Source organism: Panthera tigris, chromosome B3 (assembly GCF_018350195.1).
Source record: "Panthera tigris isolate Pti1 chromosome B3, P.tigris_Pti1_mat1.1, whole genome shotgun sequence".
Taxonomy (NCBI): Eukaryota; Metazoa; Chordata; class Mammalia; order Carnivora; family Felidae; genus Panthera; species Panthera tigris.
The window spans coordinates 117,408,870-117,432,137 of record NC_056665.1 but is presented as its reverse complement, the minus strand read 5'-3'; the positions used below and the strand labels follow the sequence as shown (position 1 = coordinate 117,432,137).

General features: G+C 46.5%; 1 protein-coding gene and 1 pseudogene across 1 annotated transcript in view; one reads left to right on the top strand and one right to left on the bottom strand.

Moving 5' to 3' along the window:
- DPF3 (double PHD fingers 3) overlaps positions 1-23,268 on the top strand; it is a 249,274-nt gene that overhangs the window by 46,858 nt on the left and 179,148 nt on the right. The window lies entirely within an intron of this gene.
- LOC122239659 lies at positions 254-1,056 on the bottom strand (annotated as a pseudogene).

Below are 23,268 nucleotides of genomic sequence, written 5' to 3'. Positions count from 1 at the left end.
GTTTCCCTCCCGTAAGAGTTATAAACTATGCAAATCTTTTATTTAAAATGAAGTGATAAATCATAGTTAATGTGTAAGTATAGTGTGCCACATTCAGATATGGAAATTATCCTCAAAGTCGCTGTGTGTGACTTTTACCAAACCTTTCCTTTCTGTTTATGCTTCTGGCTGAGAACAGAAGTGATGGAGCCTTAAAGTGACTGGAATACTCTTCACATGGTTTCTTGTGACCACAGGTTGGGGGGGGAAGGCTTTTTCTCTAGATTCCAAAGACAAGATAAAAAGTCTCTTGATTTGAAATCAGAAACGATCTGCTGCTCTGCTAGCCACAGCCCGGATATTGCCATAAACCTTTGAGGGAGGATTTCCCAGGATGACGTTGCAAATGGCGGTTCTTGCCATCTTCATGTTTTGGAAAGAGCCAAGGATGTGAACTTACAGCCAAAACCATCCATGTCCGTGTCGCATTCTCTATGGTGAATTTGGTTTTTTCTCCTTTACCAGCAGTTCTTCCTATCGCTCTTGACAGGTGGTCTCCCTAGAGCCCCCTTTAGGGGCTTCACATCTGTGATTTCAAAGGACTCTAGGAAGAGGTCATCCAACCTAATGAGGGCAAGTGCATCCTCTACCTGAAACCCAAGAATAAAGGCTTTCACAAAACCAGCTGCTTTTGTCAGAGCACTAACATCTTTGGTTTCTTTACAAGTCCTGATCTCTACATTCCTCGATTTTAAGTTAAAGCGCATCTGAAGTGCCAAACATTCTACAATAGGAGTAAATATCTTCATCCAGTTTTCTTTCAATGGCGTGTATCTGTTAGCTGGGACCAGAATTTTCCTTGTTTTCTTCTTTTCCACTCAGGAATCCATCCGTGGGGAGGGGTGGGAAAATGGGCCTCTTTGTGGGCCGGGCCTCCTCTGTGTCCCTGTGGGCCATGTCCCTGCCCTCCCCCCACTCGGACAGCTGCTCAGCCTGGTTTCTTTGCCCGCCAGCCACCTCATGGATGACTTGGGTGAAGCCGTTCTTGGCCCCTGCGCTCTGGGCCTCCATCTCCGTTTCTATCCCCAGGAATCTCCCCTCATCTCTTATTTTAGCCATAGGAATTCTTTCAGGTTTCTTGAATGGTCTGTGTTACCTCAAATCTCCAAGCTTTGACTGCCATGCTACTGGCATGACATTTTTTTTTATGTTTATTTATTTATTTTTGAGAGAGAAAGAGAGAGAGAGAGAGAGCATGAGCAGCAGGGGGAGGGGCAGAGAGAGAGGAGGGAGAGAATCCCAAGCAGACTCTGTGCTACCAGCCAGTCAGGAACCCGACGTGGGGCTTGATCTCATGAACTGTAAGATCATGACCTGAGCAGAAATCAGGAGTCGGATGGTTAACCAACTGAGCCACCCAAGCGTCCCACTGGCATGAATTTTGTCTATGTGGCCAAGGATAGATTTTCAGGGCTAGATTATGGATCCAATATGGTGCCAATTAAATACTACTGTAGATAGAGAACATGGCTGACTGACTGTGGTTTGGATGTGGATTTTGATTCAATAATTTATTTATATGAAAGGATTTCCAAACTGAATGGAAATTAAACTGCATTTAATTGATTTTATGAGCCACCTGTACGGCAAAGGTGATGGATTTTGGGGGAAAGATTCTGACATTTGTCCCATCCATAGCCCGTTGTTACTTTTGTTACTTTCTGAATCAAGAACACCAGGATACATGATGTGACAAGTATATGTGTATTTTGGGAGCTAATGGGACAAAATATTTGAAATCAGATTGGATTCCAAGGTTGCCATAGCTACTGGCTACTATGAACACCAGCATCACATATTTGTTTGGAACCCTACATCTCTAACTTCTGCAATGTCTTTTTTTTTTTTTTTTTCCTGAGGGTGTTAGTCCTCAGATAAAGAAACTGAGTGAAACTGAAGGAATGATTCCTTCTGAATCCCTTTCTGGTCCCTTCTGGTTCCTTTCCGAATTTTTAACAACAATTTAATTTAGTTTAGATTATTCTTTAGTACTTTCTCACTCTCCCTCAAATTTTTACTTAGAAAAATTTCAAGTCTTCCGAAACGTTGCAAGAATGGTATAGTGAACACCCCTGTACTCTTTACTCAGAGTCACCATTTGCACATTTCCCCCAAATGGTCTTTACTATCCTCTTTGTATTTTGTTTATAGTATCAGATAGTCTGAAGAAGACCAATGATGCTTGCTGGGGTAGAGAAGTTAGTTGCTGGATCCTCCTGTGGAACTAATTTATTCTCTCTCAGTTTCCAAATGGATGGAGAAGCCATAGATCAATGGCCCCTTGTGAGAACTTGTTAATCCTCTCCTCATGTGAAGCTGCGAATGTGATCATTTATTTTTTCAGGAAGAGTGAGATTCGGTTCATAATACACCATCCTCTTCTGGGGATGTTTCTGAGCTTCTGGCAAAGCTCAGTGCTACAACTGAAGCCTTGAACTCTTGGCTCAGCGCTGCCACTGAGTGGGGCCCCCGTGGATGGTCTTGAGCAAGTTCCTTTCTCACTGTGAGCCTCAGTTTCCCCATCTATAGAATGAGAGCTTGGATCACCTGCTTTTTTTAAGTCCCCGCCCTGCCCCATGCTCACGTCCTATGCCCCTGTGATGGTCAGAAAAATCCAGTCCTTCGGGAAATTGACAAAGATACTTACTGTGCTTATGAGATGAACTCCAGAATTTATTGCTGGCTGGGCTTCAGCCAGGAGCATGTCTGGTTTATAATGAGGAGTGTTTCTCCCCTTGTAAGAGCCACCAGTGCTCTGTCTGCCTGCTGAGGTGGGAGGTGGGCTTGGTGGGGATGCAGGAAGCAGCAGGAACTCTGACCCTTTTGTTGGAGCCTCTCCACCTCCTTTCCTTTGAGGTTGTCTGTTTGTTTAATTTGTCATTTGCCTTGCTTCCCACGCCCTTTTATAGCTACTTTTGTTCAAGGATATGGCCATCTCCTTTTTCTGTCCTTGGCCTACCTCCAGGTTAAATATCTAGGGAGGATAGCAGCCACCTGAAGATGTGATGACATGGGTGGTGTTAGTCGTGGGTCTCAACAAGGCTGTGTTCTCATTGGTGGGGTAAGAGCTGTTCCAAGTGCAGGTAGTTGGGTGGTGGATTGATACTGCTCTTGCTAGAGGATTCCACAAAACCCCCCCCGCCCCAATTCCTCCCACGCTTCGTCCCCCCCCCCCCCCCCACCGCCATAGAGCCCCAGGCAGAGGTCCTGGACTGGCCAGACTTTCTTTTGTGTATTTAATCCCCATGGGTACAATTGGGGAAAGTTCTGGTAAAGGAGAAAAGGACTTAGATGTGGCAGGGTTGAAGACAGGAGCTGGTGGGAACAGGGTGATTTAGGGTTCATTTATTCATTCAATAAATGTTTGTTGAAGACCTACTGTGTTATGTGTGGGTCCATTTATCCAGACAGTCTTAAATCTGGGTAGCCATTGTTAATGTGGTATGTGTTTAGAAGTGTTAGAAATAATATTATTAATGGTCATCCTTCCTCTCCCGACCATCATGTGCCAGGCATGTTGCTAAGTGGGTTGTACCTATTCCATCCAATCCTGCCAACCACTCTGACAAGGTAGATGCTGCAGGAGAGGAAAGGGAGGTTTAGAGCAATCACTTGGTCAAGGTCAGGCGACAACGACAACAGGAAGGAGGAATAATTGGGATTTGAATTCAAGTGTGATTTCAAATCCCACCCTCTTAGCCTCTGTGCCTTTGGTTTATGGACGGATGCCTGTCTGTGCTAAAGTTTTCACTGGTTTAAAAGGTAAGGACAATAGAACTACATTTTTAGTAAGGCTTTATTTAATTCAGTGGTTCTCAACTGAGATGATTTTGCCCCTGGGGGTGTTTGGCAATGCCTGGAGACATTGTTTGGTTGTCACAACTTGGGAGGGGCTACTGGTATGTTGTGAATAGCAGCCAGAGATGCTGCTAAATGCCCCAAGGTGCACAGGACAGCCCCCCCCCATTCTTCTCCCTTCATCCCCATAGCAAAGATTTATTGGCCTAAAGTGTCCATGGTGCTAAGGGTGAGGAACTCTGATTTAATTTGAAGGATTAGCCTTAATCTTATATTGTTCTGACTTTTTGGATACATATGAAATGTTTTTTAAGAAACAAAGTAGTAGATGGCAGTTAATAGATGGCAGTTGGGATTTAGATTGTCCTTATTTGGCAAAATAAAAAAAAAATTGGCAAGACCGTGTTGATCCCTCTAATTTTTGTTGTAACAAATTTCCTGGACTGTGAAATCCAGACATCTAGGAATTATTTGATCTAGGAATTGTGTTTTAAAAATACTGTTTGTTAAGAATTGATGAAAGAAAGTGTCTTGTGTCACAAGTAAGACAATGCTTAAGGTGCCCTTGGGCTCCTGGGGTTTGATTTAATAACAAACATTCATTGACCACTTAGTGCCTAGTATGTGCCAGGCCCTATGAGAGGTCAAAAGACAGTTTGACCTGTTGAGTTTATGGTCTTCCTAGGACAAAAAGTGTCCACGCGTGAAAAAGCAGGGAACAAAAAGTGAGCCTGGCAAATGATGGCCAAGTTTAATCACAGGTTGATACTAACATGGCAAACCAAGGGGTTTCTACTGGAAAGAATTTTAAGTTCCTGGCTTCAATCCACTATCCAGTAATTTATGTGACCTTAGACAAGGCACTTAATTTCTCTGCCTCTTGCTTTCTTATTGGATTCCTGTCTTGGATGAGGGCCCCTCAAGCCTGAAGGTTGACACCTCCTTTCCTTCCTACCTTCAATGGGGAACCCAGTCCTGTTGATTCTGTTTAGGGACTGTCTCTACAGTCTGCCCAGCCTCTTCCTATTCCAGTGTATTCTTCACCCAGAAGCTGGAATAATCTTGCCAAAACATAAATCTGATCATGTCACCTGCCTCTGCTTGAAACCTTCAGTGGTTTCCTCATTGCCCACGGGATAAAGTCCAAACTCCTTGGCAAGGCTTTCTTGGCTCTATGGTCTGGGTCCAGCCAACCTCTTCAGTCTCCTTTCTCATCCTTTGCCCTTCACCACCCCTCACCCCATCCGTGGTCTGGAAATGCCAGACAGCTCATTCTTCTCTGAGCACAAATTGCTGACCCATCCCTCTCTTTTCCACCTGGCAAAAATCACAGTAGTCTTTTTTTTTTTTTTTTTAAGTTTATTTATTTATTTTGAGAGAGAGAGAGAGGGAGAGAGTGTGAGCAGGAGAGGGGCAGAGAGAGAAGGAGGGAGAGAGAATCCCAAGTAGGCTCTGCACTATCAGCGTGGAGCCCCATGCAGGGCTTGATCTCATGAACTGTGAAATCAAGAGCTGGACACTTAACCGGCTGAGCCACCCAGGTGCCTCTCACAGTAGTCTTTTAAGGTTTGTCTCCATCATTTCCTATGGAAGCTGCTCCAGATCCTGGAGGCGGAGTGCATTTCCCTGTCTCTCTCCCTCACTAGACTGTGACCCATTTGAAGGCAGCACTTGCATTTGTCTTGTTCTGGCTAGAAAACGTGATACCCAGCATGGTCATGGCACATGGTAGGTGTTCAACGATTCTTTTTTTTTTTTTAAATTTTTTTTTAATGTTTATTCATTTCTAAGGAGGGGGGAGGGGCAGAGAGAGAGGGAGACACAGAATCCGAAGCAGGCTCCAGGCTCTGAGCTGTTGGCACAGAGACCGATGTGGGGCTCGAACTCATGAACCGTGAGATCATGACCTGAGCCGAAGCTGGATGCTCAACCGACTGAGCCACCAGGGTGCCCCTCAACCATTCTTGAGTAGGAAACAAATGGATAAAGGAGGAGTATTTAACATGGAGATGATAGTGTTTTGCCTTTGTTTACCAACCAAGGTTGCTGGTGGCATGAACATAAAGTAATATTTATTGAAGAGCTGAAAAATGAGAGGCTACACACATGCAAAACATGTATTTGTCACTGTTTTCGGAAGGAGAGAATGTTAGCTTTTGAAGCACAGGTGAGAAAGCCTTAGAATTTCCTTCATTCGATCACCGATCACCATTAGCATGCATGCGTGTGTGTTTATGCACGTATATGCGGTATTGCTAAACGTAAAGGGGCACATGGTTGTCAGGTACTGGGAATTGGTATATCAAATAGAAAACTCCAGATGGCCAGAATTTTGTGCAATTCAGCAAAAATGTGCCTTGTTGATACAGGAGCATACGTGCCTTGAATTGTGACTCAGTGGCCTGGACCTGCCTGGGGACTTCTAGTGACAACTGGTCCTTTGCTTTCCCAGAACTAGGGCTGAGCTTGGAGCAGGGGCAGGAAGGAGGGGCTTGGTTTCCTTTTTCTTTTCTGTCCCATTTTCTTTCTCCTCTTTCCAATCCCCCTGTTGTTTTCAATAAGGTCTGCCCCAGTCACCCACATTGAACGTGATACGTCAAAGCCAGAAGCAAAGCCATGAACGGAAAGGTCTGGACTTGTGTAACTCTTTGCACATACTATCCTACTAACTTTTATTATCCATATCTGTGGATATGCCTTATTCCCGGCACCACTTCCCAGACTGTAATTCCATTGAGGGCAGGTATTTGGAATCTCTGTATACTTTTGGACCTGTACAGGTGCCTTGCGCTATAGGAGTGCGTGAATGTTTGCCAAATGAATGAATGAGCTCACCACATAAGAACAGAGTTTACCTCTTGTGCCAGTTCCTTAGTACACCATGTCTCTTGTTTTTGTTTGTTTGTTTGTTTTTGCATTTTCCAAGAGGAGTCTTCTTCCTTTTACCCAGATCAGGATAGAGGCAATTTTCTTTGACCCTCCTTTGGGAACCATCGCTGTCACCTACAGGGTTGATTCTCTTTCACAAACCACCTCAGCTCTCAGAGGCTTTGCGTTTCAGGGCTGGATCCCTCCCTTTCCCAGACCCTTGAAGGTGGCCCTGCCTCGGAGCAGGGGGAGCTGGGAGTCGTCAGGGTGCAGGGAGGAAGCCTAAAGGATTAATTGGTTCAACTTTATTACAAAGGCTGGTCCTATTGTTTACAGGCCATTAAAAACCGTGATCATCTTCCCAGGCCGGGGCAGACAGCAGCTAGCTGCTTTGATGCATGTCGTAGAGAGATAAGGAAAATTTATCCCTTGTTTTGACTTCAGGATTTCTTTTTGGTTTATTATTTGACTCACTATTCAACTTTCTCTCCAAATGTCCCTGGTCTCAGACAACTTTTTCAAGTTGTTGGCAGGGAGGGTTCAGATTAGGATCCTATAATTTTGGAGTTGAAAGAGACCGGGATAAATGACTATCCCTAACCTACCCCCGCCCTCTCCCCACACCCCTGGTTCCCTACCACCCCCCCCCCCCCGCCCCCCCCCCCCCCCCCCCCCCCCCCCCCCCCCCCCCCCCCGCCCCGACACACCAGCTTCTCAAGTAATTTGCACTTACTGATCCCTGAGCAGGGCAGACTTTTCTCATGACCTTCAGCGGATCCTCCCCCTTCCAGGATGGCGTCTGCTCTGCTGAGACGACTTTTTGAGCTCTCCCCAACCCCAAATTCCCAGCTCCCCCACACCGAGCATTCCCAGAGTACTGTGTACATAGACAATTGGGTTGACTTACCATCCTCTGTGATAGGTGTATCTAGGCTTTTCCCGGATGGGCTGCGCAGAGCCCTTGAGGGCCCTCACCCACATCCTAGACAATCTGTGTCCCCCAGGGGCCTTCTTGAGGGCCTGACTTTCCATCTGGACAGGTACAGGCATTGGGATGTAGGCTGCAGCCCCCCTGCCGTGGTCAGGTTTTTTTCCGTAGCGATCCTGTGGGATTTTCTATGTCCTGGACGTGCAAAGAAGCCTCATACTGAAGCCTAGATACCGACACTTACTTTTTAGCTGCTTGATTGAAGGGTTCCAGTGTGCTCGGCAAGAGAGTCACCAACCAGCTTGGCAGACACTGGGCACGCACACGTTTGTTGAACAAATGAATGAATGGACGTAGGGAAGAGAAATGCCGGCCGCTGCCAGTCACTCCTTAGGGGTCTGTGTATTCAATAAATATCTATTGAGTGGCTGCTCTGGAGAAGTGGGTGCCAGGGGTCAAAAAGATGTGTAAGACCCAGTTCTTGGCATTTGAGAGCATACACCTAGAGGGGTGTGAGACTAATTATAAGACAAGGCGGGCAAGCAAACCTGGAAATAGAGAGATGAGCTCTTGTTGAAGGAGCATAAAGGACAGTGGATTACTTTGGAACGAGGGGATCAGGGGAGCGGGGGAAGGAGATGGCTTTTAAGGATTTCAGTGAACAGGGAAGAGACAGGAAGGCAGATTCAGATTGGTGAACAGCAAGGACAAAAGTTTTGAGACCTGAAATTGTCCTCAGCTCACCACAGACCAGTCCTGGCAGCCCGGATCCAAAGCCACATCTCTCGTCGGCCGGGGTGGCTCCAAATCCATCTTAGACAACACCAAATAATCCCAGGAATTTTTTCCAGGCGTCTGACCCTGGGGCAAGACTCGGGGCAGACATTCCTTTCCTCCAGACTTTGCTGGGGCCCCCGTGTTGCTGGATTTTGCTCTTTGGAGGGTGCATAGGAGAACATTCAGAGATATCCTAGTGTTGGTGACGGTGGATAAGCATCTAGGACCAGATCCCTCAGTTTCCGTAAGGCTTTTCTTTGTCCCTCCCCCAGCTGTCCTCGCTGCTGGGGCAAGAGCCACCCCTTCTGAGGGTTTGCTCATGCTGTTCCCTCTCCTCGGAGGCCTTCCTCCCATATCTGTTTGTCCACGTGTGTCTGCCCTTCCCCAAAGGCCCAGCCTCCTCCTGGAAGGAAGCACACCTTTTCTGAGCTCCCAAAGCAAATCCCTGGGCTGAGGGCAGGGCTGGAGATCGGCCCCTCCCTGTCTCTCAAATGCTGGCAGTCCCAGAGATAAAGGAAAGAAAGGAGCTTCCTTCCTACTCCCGGTTTTATTGCAAACAAGTATCCAGGGTCAACGTGATTTTCACACATTAAAGACTCCTACCAACCCCCCCCAGTTTTTCATGTTCTCAAGCTGCTTAGTTATGTTCCAGGGAGAGGGAGGCAGCCAAAAAGGAGAATTCTTAATCTTGGGGAGAGGACCGAGTGCAGAAATGTCTTGGAAATGGAAGAGTCCCTTGGCTCCTTGCTCCGGCAGCACTACAGCCCATATATAACCGTGGGTGAGCTCCCCCTCTCCGTGCGGCTTATCTCTGCCTCACATTCACAGACTCACCAGCCTGGAGTCTCTCTGGATGTTGGCCAAGCCAGTTGGGAATGCATAATAGCTGAGATACGGGATGGGGCGAGCCCGCCATGTCCTTGCACGCTGCCGTGAAGGTCTTCCTTCTCCCCTTCTTTCCCCCCTTCTAGCCTCCTCTGTCATTGGGAGGTAATCTTTGTGGTCCCACTTCCCTAGTATTTGAAAGAAGGGAGATCCAGATTCCATGTTTGCAGGTGACTGTGCTGGTAACTACGGACACCCTGGGGAATGGGAGGGAGGTTTGGGTGAGCAGATTTAGACCAAATGGAGTTTAGCGAGCTGCCATTTTGAAACCTCAGCTGAAGGGTCTTGTGAGCTGAAAACCTTCCCTATAAGCCCTCCCTCCACCCCAATCCCCTGAGCTCATTTGGGTTTTATGACCAAGATTTTGTCCTTCTGTTTTGCTTTGTGGTAGAAATAGGGATGAGGACAAGGAAGACCTCGGGAAAGGATTCTAGCCTGATGGGAGCAAGAACTCCTGGGAACTTTGGTGAGGTGTTGGTAGGGCCCTGGAGGTGTGGTGGATTCAGGCTTCTCCTGTTAGTGCTCCTGCTCTGGGAGAGCCTCTGTTTTGGGTGCACAGCTAGGTGCCCCTGGAATCCCTGAGTGGGCACAGTTGCGACAGCTATCGCTTCCTTTCTGAAGATGTCTTGGGTACTGACAGAATGGATACTTTCCGTTCCATAGACAAACTAGAATTACCAGGGTTTTTTTTTCTGGTATATTCTTTTCTTTCAGTGCCTTTAATTCATTCAACATTATTCTGGGCAAGTGTCTGTTTCCCCTAGGTGAGTGGTGCAGGATTGATGCATGGGATTGTAATAAAGTCAGATGCTTCTGTCGTTTTATATTTATAAATTAAGTTGTGTTTGTGTGTGTGTGTGTGTGTGAGAGAGAGAGAGAGAGAGAGAGAGAGAGAGAGAGAGGCATTTACTCCAGAGCTAAAGGATGGGAGTGGGGTTAGGTGATACCTTGGTTATGGGAGAAGATGCTGATGATGTTTGTTTCTAGGATGGTTGGGTTGATCTTTATGAACCTTACCACTTTTTGTTTGATTTCATGTTCATATTCATCCCTGTATTAGTCTGCTCAGGTTGCTGTGATACAGGATTGAGTGTCTTAAGCAACAGAAACTTATTGCCTCACAGGCTGAAGGTCAGAAGTCCAAGACCAAGGTGTTGGCAGGATTCGTTCTTTCTGAGAGCCCTGAGGGAGAGGGCTCTTAGCTTCTGGTGGTTTGCTGGCAGTCTTTGGTGTCCCTTGGCTTTTGGAAGCATCACCTCCATCTCTGCCTTCATCTTCACTTGGTGTTCTCTCTGTGTGCATGCCTCTGTGTCCAAATTTCCTCTTTTTATGAGAACACTAGACATGCTGGATTAGAGCCCATCCTAATTACCTCATCTTAACTAATTACATCTGCAGTGACCCTATTTCCAACTAAGATCACACTGGGAGATATGAGATCCTGGGGGTTAGGGCTTCAACATATGCATTTTAGGGGAAGCAATTCAACCCATAACGCTCCCCTTCCTTCTTTTAAATAAAGTGTGTGTGTGGTTTTTTTCTTTTCTTTCTTTTCTTTTTTATGTTTATTTTTGAAGGAGAGAGAGAGAGAGACAGAGCATGAACTGGGGAGGGGCAGAGAGAGAGGGAGACACAGAATCCGAAGTGGGATCCAGGCACTGAGCTGTTAGCACAGAGCCCGACACGGAGCTCGAACTCACAAGCTGCAAGATCATGACCTGAGCCGAAGTTGGACGCCTAACCAACTGAGCCACCTAGGCACCTTTCCTTTTTCTTTCTTTTTTTTGAAAAAAGAAAGATGGGAATGCAAGCTGGTGCAGCCACTCTGGAAAACAGTATGGAGGTTCCTCAAAAAACTAAAAATGGAACTACCCTATGACCCAGCAATTGCACTAGTAGGCATTTATCCATGGGACACAGGTGTGCTGTTTCAAAGGGACACATGCACCCCCATGTTTATAGCAGCACTATCAACAATGGCCAAAGTTTGGAAAGAGCCCAAATGTCTCCATCGATGGATGAATGGATAAAGAAGATGTGGTGTGTATATACACAATGGAGTATTACTTGGCAATCAAAAAGAATGAAATCTTGCCATTTGGAACTACGTGGATGGAACTGGAGGGTATTATGCTAAGTGAAATTAGTCAGACAAAGACAAAAATCATATGACTTCATTCATATGAGGACTTTAAGAGACAAAACAGATGAACATAAGGGAAGGGAAACAAAAATAATATAAAAACAGGGCGGGGGACAAAACAGAAGAGACTCATAAATATGGAGAACAAACTGAGGGTTACTGGAGGGGTTGCGGGAGGGGGGATGGGCTCAGTGGGTAAGGGGCATTAAGGAATCTACTCCTGAAATCATTGTTGCACTATATGCTAATTTGGATGTAAATTTTAAAAAATAAAAAATAAAATTGAAAAAAAAGTTAAAAAAAAAGACCTCAATATAATAAAAAATTCAAAAATTACAGCAGAGTAAACCAGGAAAGTAGATCTAAGCCTCCTTCCCATTCCTATTCCCCATCCTTAGACCGTAGTTCTCCAGTACAGAGCCAACCACTGTTGTCATTTTGTTTTTTCCCTCTATCTTTCTGGAGATGTCTATGAGCATAAATTTATATCTATCCTCCCCCATGTCATTTCAAATAGTTTTTTTGTGAGATAAATAGCATTTAAAATAGCATTTCAAATACCCTGTTCTATAACTTCTTAAATTTAACGGTACATCTTGAAATTATTCCATAGCAATAGCTGTATGTCTGTCTTATTTTTTTAACAGATGCATAGTATTTCATTGTGTGGATTTACCATGATATATTTAACTTTACCTCTTTTGATGGACATTTAGCTCATTTCTGATCTTTGCTGAATGAAAAAATTTTTATATATGTTTCTCTAGCCATCAGTGTAAGTCATCTATACATCTCACTCCTTAAAGTTCTTATATAGTATAGAAATTGAGTACATTTTAAGAGTTTATTTGTTTATTTTGAGAGAGAGCATGAGCGGGAGAGGGGCAGAGAGAGGGAGAAAGAATCCCAAGCAGGCTTTGCGCCGTCACCATGGAGCCTGATGCGGGGCTCAAACTCACGAACCACAAGATCATGACCTGAGCCAAAAATCAAAAGTCAGATGCTTAACCAACTGAGCCACACAGGTACCCCTAAATTGAGTACATTTAAGAAATATTGTTAAGTTCCTATCGTCAACAAGTATTTGATATTTCGTTACATTGATGTATCCATATTTACTCAGCCCAATGACTTGCTCTAAGTCATGAATGAAAATTCTTGCATGTAGCTCTCTAATTTTTTAAAAAAGTGTATGAGAGAGAGAGAGAAAGAGAGAGAAAGAAAGAGAGAGTGTGCACATGCGCATGAATGGGGGGGGGGCAAAGAGAGGGGGAGAGAGAATCCCAAGCAGGCTCCATGCTGTCAGTGCAGAGCCTGACATGGGGCTCGATCCCATGAACCGTGAGATGGCGACCTGAGCCGAAATCGAGAGCTGGATGCTTAACTGACTGAGCCACCTAGGTGCCCCTGTAGATGTCTTATTTTGATTGCTCATCTTTGATTATTCTTTAGGCTAGGTTTCTAAAAGTGTGTCTAATAACCTGGAAATTGTTAAGGCTCTGGATATTTTTTGCCAAATTGTGTTCCAGAAACGTACCAATTTATATCTTTGCCAGCAGAGTGCCCATGTTGCCCTACTGGCATCATTACTAAAACAAACAAAAGGCTGCTAATTTGGTAGGTGGACTATGGTAATTCATCAGTTTAATTTTTTTATTTGCTTATTAGCTATTCTTATTTCCTCTTTTGTGGCTTGTTTGTGTCCTTTGGCCTTTAATCTATTAACGTCTTAATGCTTTTTCTTTTTTTTCTTATTAAAAAAATTTTTTTTTAATGTTTTTTATTTATTTTTGAGACAGAGAGAGACAGAGCATGAACGGGGGAGGGGCAGAGAGAGAGGGAGACACAGAATCGGAAGCAGGCTCCAGGCTCTGAGCCATCAGCCCAGAGCCCGACGCGGGGCTGGAACTCACGGACCGTGAGATCGTGACCTGAGCCGAAGTCGGACGCCTAACCGACTGAGCCACCCAGGCGCCCCTTAATGCTTTTTCTATCAGTTTGTATGTTCTCTTTATGTATTAAGGATATTGATTTGTCATAGTTGTCATATATTTGGCAAACCTGATTATCACAGTTTGTGGTTTGACTTTTAAAAAGTTCTTTTTAAACCAACTTAATTGTGGTGTAATTTACATACAATCAAGTGCACTCCTTTTAAAGTATATAGGTCTATAAATGTTGACAAATGTATATATCCATGTAACTGTAACCACAATAGAATATTCCTGTTATTCCCCAAAAGTTCCCTTGTGTCTCTCTGGAGCTCACCCCACTTTTGGTCCCAGGTTTTTGCCACTATAGATTAGTTTTGCTGGCTCTAAAATTTCATGTGAATAGAATCATATGATATGACCTTAAAAAAAACAAAGAAGTATCCGTGGTATTGTATATAGTAGTAGTTTGTTCCTTTTTATTGCTAAGAATATTGCATTATATGGATATACCACAATTTTTATCCATTTACCAATTGATGGACAATTGGGTTGCTTTTATTTTATTTTATTTTTTCTTATTAAAAAATTCTTTTTAGTGTTTATTTATTTTTGAGACAGAGAAAGACAGAGCATGAACGGGGGAGGGTCAGAGAGAGAGGGAGACACAGAATCCGAAGCAGGCTCCAGGCTCTGAGCCATCAGCACAGAGCCCGATGCGGTGCTCGAACTCACAGACCTTGAGATCATGACCTGAGGGGAAGTTGGACGCTTAACCGACTGAGCCACCCAGGCACCCCATTGGGTTGCTTTTAGTTTGGGGCTATATTGAGTGAAGCTGCTATGAGCATCTGTGTATAAGTCTTTTGTGGACCTATTTTCTCCTCATTTCTCTTGGGTGGATGTTTAGAAATGAAACTGCTCAGTCATATGTCAAGTACATGTTCTTTTATAAGCAACTGTCATACTCTTTCCGAAAACGGTTGTACCATTTTACTTTTCCATCAGCTTGGTATGAACAATTTGGTTGCTATGTATCTTCACCAGCATTTGATATTATTAATCTTTTTAATTTTAGCCATTTTAGTGGGTGTGAGTAGTATCTCATTGTAGTTTTAATTTGCATTTTCCTGGTGACTAATGATATTGAACATATTTTCATGTACTTATCAACTTCTGTGTTTGTGAAGAGTCGGTTCACATCTTTGCCCAATTGGGAAAAGGGTTGTCTTCTTATTCCCGAGTTGCTAAGGTTCTTTATAGATCCTGGATATAGGTCTTTTGTCACATATATGTAGTATGAACACTTTCAGTTGTGACTTGCCTATTCGTCTTCTTAGCAGTGTTTTTGTTTTTATTTTTTATTTTTTTTAAGCAGATTTTATTTTATTTATTTATTTTTTTAGAGAGGCAGTGTGTGCAAGGAGGGGAGGGGCAGAGGGAAAAGGAGAGAGAGAGAGAATCTCAAGTGGGCTCCGGGCTGAGCATGGGGCTCATTCCCACCATCGTGAGATTATGACCTAAACTGAAATCAAGAGTCAGAAGCTTGATCGACTGAGCCATCCAGGCACCCGTTGTTTTTGTTTTTAAGTTGTGATAAAATATATATAAAAGTTGCTTTTTTTTTTTTTTTGAGAGTGAGCATGAGAGGGGCAAAGGGAGAGAATCCTAAGCAGGGTCCATGCTCAGCATGAGAGAGAGAAAGAGAGAGGGCGATAGGGGATCTGAAGCGGGCTCTGCACTGTCAGCACAGAGCCTGTTGTGGGGCTTGAACCCGCCAACCGGGAGATCATGACCTGAGCCGAAATCAAGAGTCGGACGCTCAACCAACTGAGCTACCCTGGCGCCCCATCTGGGGAAGATTTTGATTTTGGCCTTGCCTCACTTGCTGTGTGAAGGTGGCCAGTCTGTGCCCACCTCCAGGACCTCAACTTTCTTCTCTGCTGAATTGGCCTGGGAATATCTGTACCCTTAGCCTCACACAACAGGGAGGGCCAAATAAAATAAGCTAAGTCAAAGAGCGCTGGCAAATATAAAGCAGGACGCAAATATCAATCTTATGAAGGTTATAATTTCATCAAACTGGGGGTGGGAATCTGCTGGCCCAGGACGGGGCAGTGGGGATGGTCATGCAAACTCCACAGGCTGAGCTGCTGAAGAGAAGAGAGGCTGTCGCTGGCGGAGTGGGGCGGGAGTTGAGGGCCTCTGAGCACATGGCAGAGATGCCCATCCAACCTCCAGGGCTGGAGGCCTTCAAGGTCAAAGTGGGAAAGTCCGAGGGCCCACATGCACTGGGAAAAAGTCTGTGTTTAGATTCAGAGGCCTTGGGTTTGAATGTGACTTTCGCCACGTCCAAAACCTGAGGTGAGACACTTAATCTCTTTGAATCTTGGTTTCCTTATCTTTGCAATATCACATTATACACCCTGGAAATATGGGACTCCTTAGAAGTTCAAACTTGCTATGTCTCTGTGCCTTTGGTCAAACTCCTCCTTCAAGCAGGGCTGGCTTTGAGGAAGGGACAAGAGCCAAGGAATGCAGGGGGGCTCTGGAAGCTGAAAAAGATACGGAAACAGGTTTTCCCCTCAGAGCCTCCAGAAGGAGCAAATCCTGCTGATGACAGCGTAACATTAGCCCTAGTGAAACTGATTTTGGGCTTCTGATCTCCAGAACCACAAGATAAATTCGTGATGTCTTCAGCCACTAAGTGTGTGGTAATTTGTTAACAGCAGCAAGAGGAAACTAACGCAACTCACTTAAGATTCACTCACGTTGTTGCATGTATGGCTGCATATATCACAACTTGCTTATCCATTTCCCAGTTGGTGAACATTTGGGTTGTTTCCAGGTTTTGGCCGTAATGAGTAAAGGATTATGATCTGAACGTTCATGGATATAGGTCTTTGTGTGGACATATGTTTTCATTTCTCTTGGGCCAGTGCCTAGGAGTAGGATTGCTAGGTCACAAATGTATATTTAACTTTGTAAGAAACTGCCAAACTGCTTTCCAAAGTGGGTGTACCATTTAGCATTTCCATCAGTGGTGCCTGAGAGTTCCAGTTTATTCTATATCCTTGCCAGTGCTTGGCATTGTCATTCTTTTTAATTTTAGCCATCATAATAGATGTTTAGTGGTATCTCATTGTGATTTTAATTGCATTTTCCTGATGACTAATGATGTTGAACCTTTTTTTCACAGGCGTTTTGGCCCATCTGTATTACTTCTTTTGTGAAATGTCTGTTCAGTGCTTTTAGCCATGAAAAAAAATGGGGTCATTTGTCTTCTCATTATTGAGTTTTAAGAGTTCTTTATATATTCTGACTACATGTCCTTTATCAGATATATGTTTTGCCAATATTTTCCCCCAGTCTGTGGCTCGTGTTTCTATTTTCATATTAGTGCCTTTCAAAGAACAGATATTTTAAATTTTGATCAAGTCCAATATATCAATTTTTTGCTTTTATGGTTTGAGCTCTCTGTGGCATAAGTAACCTTTGCTTAACCCAAGTTCATAAAGATTTTCTTCCAATTGTTATAGAAGTCTTATAGTTTTAGCTCTTACATTTAACTGCATGATCCATTTTGAGTTAATTTTTTGATAGGGTGTGAGGTAAGGGTTAAGGTTTTTAAAATTAAAAAAAAATTTTCTTTTAAATGTCTTTGGCTGGTTTTGGTATCAGGGTAATGCTGGCCTCACAACATGAATTAGCCTCGTGCTAGGTACTGCAGGGAATATAAAGGTAAGATCCAACCTTGGCCGGAATCACACACAAGCCCAGTGGGATAAAGGCAGAGTTTGACAAGCTCCCTAAGAGTAAAGACGAACGGCTGTTGGCATCCAAAGAAAGAAAGAGTCACGGGCAGCCTTAGAAGAGGTTTCCTGAGGGCAAGGACACTAAAGAAGGGCTTTAGTAGGGCTGCAACATTGCCCAGCTCTGGGGGCACCATTCACATGGTGGTCTGTTGAATGCGGCTCCCTTCAGGGCGTAGGGAATGGAACGCGGATGGCACCCACCTGGAGTTGCACAACATAGTGACCCTGTTCAAATAAGTCTAGAGCTCAGAGACTATCAGCTGGTGGAGGTGGGGGAAGGTGGGAGGGGCAGGGAACGATGTTCTAGGTTGGAGGGGGTTCTATTCAACTCATGACTTGTTTTATATAAGCATGCCTTTGTCTCCCCAACTTAAAAAATTTTTTTAATGTTTATTTATTTTTGAGAGAGAGAGAGAGCAAGAGAGAGAGCTAACGAGCAGGGGAGGGGCAGAGAGAGAGGGAGACACAGAATCGGAAGCAGGCTCCAGGCTCCGAGCTGTCAACACAGAGCCCGAAGCGGGGCTCGAACTCATCAACTGTGAGATCATGACCTGAGCTGAAGTCGGACCCTTAACTGCCTGAGCCACCCAGGCACCCCAGTCTCCCCAACTTTTAAACTCCCACTAATCTGCATCCTCCTTGCATTGGATGTGGTGCTGGAGGACCCAGAGAGGAAGGTGGGAAGGAAGAGGGCCAGCCCTCAGGGAGTGCCCCCCTGCCCCCCCACCCCGTGCTTGGCACCCTGTATACGTGATGTCAATAATCCTCCCACCGACTCTACAACCTTGGCTTCCTTCTCGGCACTTACGCAGATTGAAAAATGAGACTTATAAAGGTGAAATGCCTTGTCCAGGGTCAGCTTCCTGGAGCATCGGAGCTGAGGTTGCTGCTGGCCCCCTGGGGCCTCAGCAGCTTTCTCCCCTCTGCTCCAGGAAAACTTAATTTCTGAGGAAGGCGGCACCTAGAAAGAATGGGTGCCGGGGTCGGGGTGGAGGGAGGTCAGGACTAGATATTTGTGAGGGCGTTAGTTCTGATTTAGCGGACACGCTCTCAGCACTGTGGGCCGGGCTGTGGCTGACCGGCTGCATGGTCAGGGTTTGCAAAGCTTCCAAAGATCCTTTTGCTAGAAGGGCTTTAAAAGCTGCAAGCTCTCAGCAGTTTCTATCAGCTGGGATTTTTTTTTCCCCTCCAGACTGAATCCTGTCAGGGTTTTACTGGCTTATATGTTCCCAGAACGACCCTACATCTCCCTCACCTGAGCAGCACTGCTCTGTCACCCACACCATTTCCTGTCACCAAATGGCTCCGGAAAGAATTCTTCCCCAGGCCCATCTTTTGGCCCCCAACCTCCCCTCTTCACTCTTTCAACCCCGCCCCCCTGGTTTCTCCAGGAAGTGCAAAGTGGAGCCCATCCGGGACGAAGGAACACCAGGGCCTCATTTTGATCCCAGATGTGGGGGTTTGTTCTCATTCCTGGTCTCCTATTTTGAACCATTTTCAAAGCCCCTGAAAAACCAGGATACTATGGAGAGGCTCATGCTGTGCCTGGGAAGTGGGAGGCACCATGTAGAAAGTTCCCGATGTCCCGCCAGCCTGTTGATTCCCGTCCCTTGGACCACTCTGAGTGCCCTTGTCCTCAGACCCCTCTCAGGGAGGCCTGCCTTTGGTGTCTCATCCTGTTTGGTCACTAGGGGCCCTGCCCCTGCCAACTCAGAGGCAAACAGAGATAGGGCCAGGCCCTGGCCGCCCAGCCTCGTGGACAGCATTATACGCTGCTCTGTGTCAGCAGAAAAAGTATCCACCATAACTTGCATTCTAGAGGTCCCTCTCCCCCATCGCCCCCGGGGGTTCCTGTCCCCAGCCTGCAAGGCCTCTGTGCCTGGCCAGCCTTGCCCACCAGGCCAGCAGCACTCCAGGAATCCTGACAAGTGCCGCGGGGGTGGCTCTCGGTGACTTCATGGGTGCTGTTCTGGGCTGCTTCTCCTTGCCTCCACCTCCTTCGGGGACTTACTTTCTGAGGATGACGCCCGCGAGCCTCTCCCAGCTACCAAAATACCAGCACTGCCTCCTGGCCCTGCCAGAAAATGCTTAGCACATTAGCAGGTTTAGCGGCCACAGTTGTAGTCATTTAGGAGGCCACAGAGGCACATGGATCTCATTCTGGGGTTCTTTCCAGCTGCTCGCTATTTTGACAACACTGGGTGGCACCGTTACCAGGAACCTGGACTGCCTGTGAGAACGAGGGCATTCGGGGCCTGGGGGTGGAGGTGAGGAGAAGCCCAGGAGAGTGGTAGGGACAGCAGCAGTGGTGAGTCAGGGGCTGGGAGAAAGGAGGGTGGAGGGTGCCAGTCTCTACTTTCCCTGGCCGGCCTCCCTTCTTGCCTTCTGGAGCTTTCTTGGACCAGATTTTGGATACTTGCAGCCGATTTCCAGTTGTCTCAGTGCAGGGGCTTTTGCTTGCAGAAGAGGCAAGAGGCTCCAAACTGCCAGAGAGGCAGTAAGACAGAGATCACAGAGCCACCCAGCAAACATCTTCCCACACTCAGAAGCGCTTGCTGCAGCCGCTTGCCTGCCACTTGGCGGCTGAGGGCTCTGGGCCCAGTCACCGCCTCTCCCTCTGCAGAATGGGAATCACAGGACCCAGCCCCACCTCAGCCTGAGGTTAGACTATGCACGGGAAAGTGTTTTGTAAAATGTAAAGTGATAGACATTTGCCTACCTGTGTGCGGGAGGACTGTGTTTTGTTGATTTTTGAATTCTTCCACGATGTGTGGTTTGTTGGTTAGAAAAGTAAATATGAGGGGCGCCTGGGTGGCTTAGTGTGTTAAGCGTCCGACCCTTGATTTTGGCTCAGGTCATGATCTCTTGTTCATGAGATCGAGCCCTGCATCTGGCTCTGCACTGGGTGTGGAGCCTGCTTGGGATTCTCTCTCTCCCTCCCTCTCTCCCTCTCCCCTGCTAGTGTGCGCTCTCTCTTAAAAAAAAAAAAAAAAAGTAAATTTGGTGACTTTCTGGAAGTTTCTGATTTTCTCATTGGTGATCAATGTGGTGAAGACAAGTAAGGCTGTGGGCGTATTGGATTGTTAGGGCTGCTGTAGTAAAGTACAGACTGGGTGGTTTATTTTTATTTTTATTTATTTTATTTTTCTTTAAAAAGCTTTTAAATTTTTTTTTTTTTTTTTTTTTTAGAGAGAAAGAGAGACAGAGCATGAGCAGGGGAGGGGCAGAGAGGGAGGGAGACACAGAATCTGAAGCAGGCTCCAGGCCTCTGAGCTGTCAGCACAGAGCCCGATGCGGGGCTCAAACTCACGAACAGTGAGATCATGACCTGAGCCGAAGCTGGATGCTTAACTGACTGAGCCACCCAGGTGGCCCTGGGTGGTTTAAGTAACAGAAATTCACTGTTTCAGTTCCGGAGGCTGGAAGTCAGGATCAAGGTGTTTGCAGGGTTATTTCTTTCTGAGGGCTGTGAGGGAGAATTTGTGCTGGACCTCTTCTTAGCTTCTGGTAGTTTGCTGGCAGTTTTTGGTGTTCCTGGACTTTTAGAAGCATCGTCCCAAGCTTCTTCATCTTTAAATGGTATTCTCCTTGTGTGCGTGCCTCTGTGTCCAATCATCCCCTTTTTATAGGTACACCAGTCATATTTGATTAGCGCCTTCCCCACGACCTCGCTATAACTAATTATATGTGCAATGGCCCTATTTTCATATATGGTGGGGAGGAGTCTTCTGAGCCTAGGGGCCAGCTCTAGGATAGGGAAGGCCACGGTGGTATGCCAGACCTGGCTGGGAAACGAGAGTTCTTTTGATGCAGATGAGGACCCTATTTCTACTACCATTCCTGGATTTCGGGGAGAGATCTTTGTTCCTAGAGTTAAATCTGTTTTTTTCCCTTCTGAGTAGCTTCTGTTTTGTTGTTATTGTTTATTTATTTTGAGAGAGAGATAGAGTGTGAGCAGGGGAGGGGCAGAGAGAGAGAGACAGAGAGAGAGAGAGAGAGAGAGAAAATCCCAAACAGGCTCCATGCCGACCTGTGGCTTGATCCCATGACCATGAGATCATGACCTGAGCCGAGATCAAGAGTCAGATGCTCAACCTACTGAGCCACCCAGGCGCCCCTGAGTAGCTCCTGTGAAGCAGAGTCACTCCATGTGTGTTTTAGACCCCAATGCAGTACCCATTCTTAAAAAAAAATTTTTTTTTTAAACATTTATTTATTTTTGAGAAGAGAGAGACAGAGCATGAGCGGGGGAAGAGAGACAAAGAGGGAGACACAGAATCCGAAGTAGGCTCCAGGCTCTGAGCTGTCAGCACAGAGCCCGACGCGGGGCTCGAACTCCCAGACCGGAGATCATGACCTGAGCCAACGTCGGACGCTTAACTGACTGAGCCACCCAGACACCCCTGCAGTACCCATTCTTACTCTTCGTATCACCTTCCATGTGACTTGCCTCCTTTTTAACTCTGAAGCTTGGAGACACTGTTGCCAATGCACGACGCCACTGGGGTAAATATGTTTCACCTTCTCCTGTTCTTCCCTGCTCCTTTGCCATCCTTTTTGTCCGGCATCCTCATCTCCTTCCGGACCATATCTCTGATGGGAGGACCACCCCATGCTATGTGTGCCCCTCTCTGCCCTGAGTTCTTTTTTATTTTTTAATGTTTATTTTCGAGAGAGAGAGAGAGACAGAGCATGAGTGGGGAGACAGAGAGAGAGGGAGACCCAGAACCCGAAGCAGGATCCAGGCTCTGGGCCATCAGCATGGAGCCCGATTGGGGGGGGGGGCATGAGATCATGAGTTGAGCTGAAATAGGACACTCGGTGGCCTGAGCCCCCCAGGCGCCCCTCTGCCCTGAGTTCTTGCACATCAGCTAGCGTGTTCTGAGTTGGCCAGATCCAGACCGAGTGTGTTCCTGGACCACAGTGTTGGTGCTGGTCATGGGGGGGGGGGGGGGCGGCGTCGCACAAGGAGACTTTGGTAGCCCCGCCTTCTGTATTAGAGGTTTCCCTGCCGCCCACTGGCATCATTCACATCCTCCCCACCATGTGCTCCAGTCCGGGAAGGGGCTGATGTGGAAGAACCCACTTATAGAAGTCACCCCCTGGATAATAAGCAGCAGTCTGCCGAATTCTTACCGCGCAGCGGGACTGATGCTTTTCTCACTTGCTCCTCCCACTAATCCTGAGAAACAGGTACTCATTTGCATCATCCTCATTTTGTGGATGGACAGTTGAGGTTTTGAAAGGAAATAAAGGACAGCAAATGCTCTAAGTCACTTAGCTGGTGAGGCTCCACCTCTGGAAGCTCAAATCCCTTTCTCTCCTCACTGGGCACCTTCGAGGGAGGGTGGTAGCCTGCTTGCATCAGAATTACCGGCTGCTGAGTGGAAAGTCAGACTCCTGGTCTCCACCCTGATCTACTGAACCAGTAGAGTGGGGTGGAGCCGGGCATCTGCATTCCAAAGGAGTGCCCCGGTGACTCTCGCACACAACCCCCTTCCCCCAGTGCTTATTCCCTGGTTCCCAGGCAGGCTGAGAACCTGCCCTTCTCCCAGATGGGAGAAATGTGGGGGAGCCCACCCTTACAAAGCCTCCCCATGCCCTCCTCTTCTCCCTGGCCTAGAGTGGCCCCAAAAGCTCTGGGGGAGGCAGCAAATGGGCTGCACGTGGGTGGGGAGAGGGTGGCTTGTGTGGACCGCATTGACCTGTGGCTTCTTACCCTTTCTGTGGTTCCTGTGTCCTTCCCACCCCTCCCCTAATGTGCCTCTGCCCAGGGTCCTTGCAGGAGGAACCAGGACTGGTGTCATCAGTCAGTGGCCAGTGCTGGGCGGGACTGAGCCCTGTTTGGTGACGATGTTAAGTTTCCCTGTGACTGAAAGGGAGTCGGTATTGCCAGGTGAAATCTTAGCATGAGCCCCGCAGAATATGGGGCCTCGGTTTAGAACCACGCATCCTTTCCCTGCCTTGTCTTCCTCTGCACTCACTCTGCCTACCTCATGTTCTTCACTCTCCTGTCCATTCCGGCAACTTAAAGTAAACAATCTGAAGGAAGAAGTTCTGTTGTCCTATTTACTGGTCGGCGAC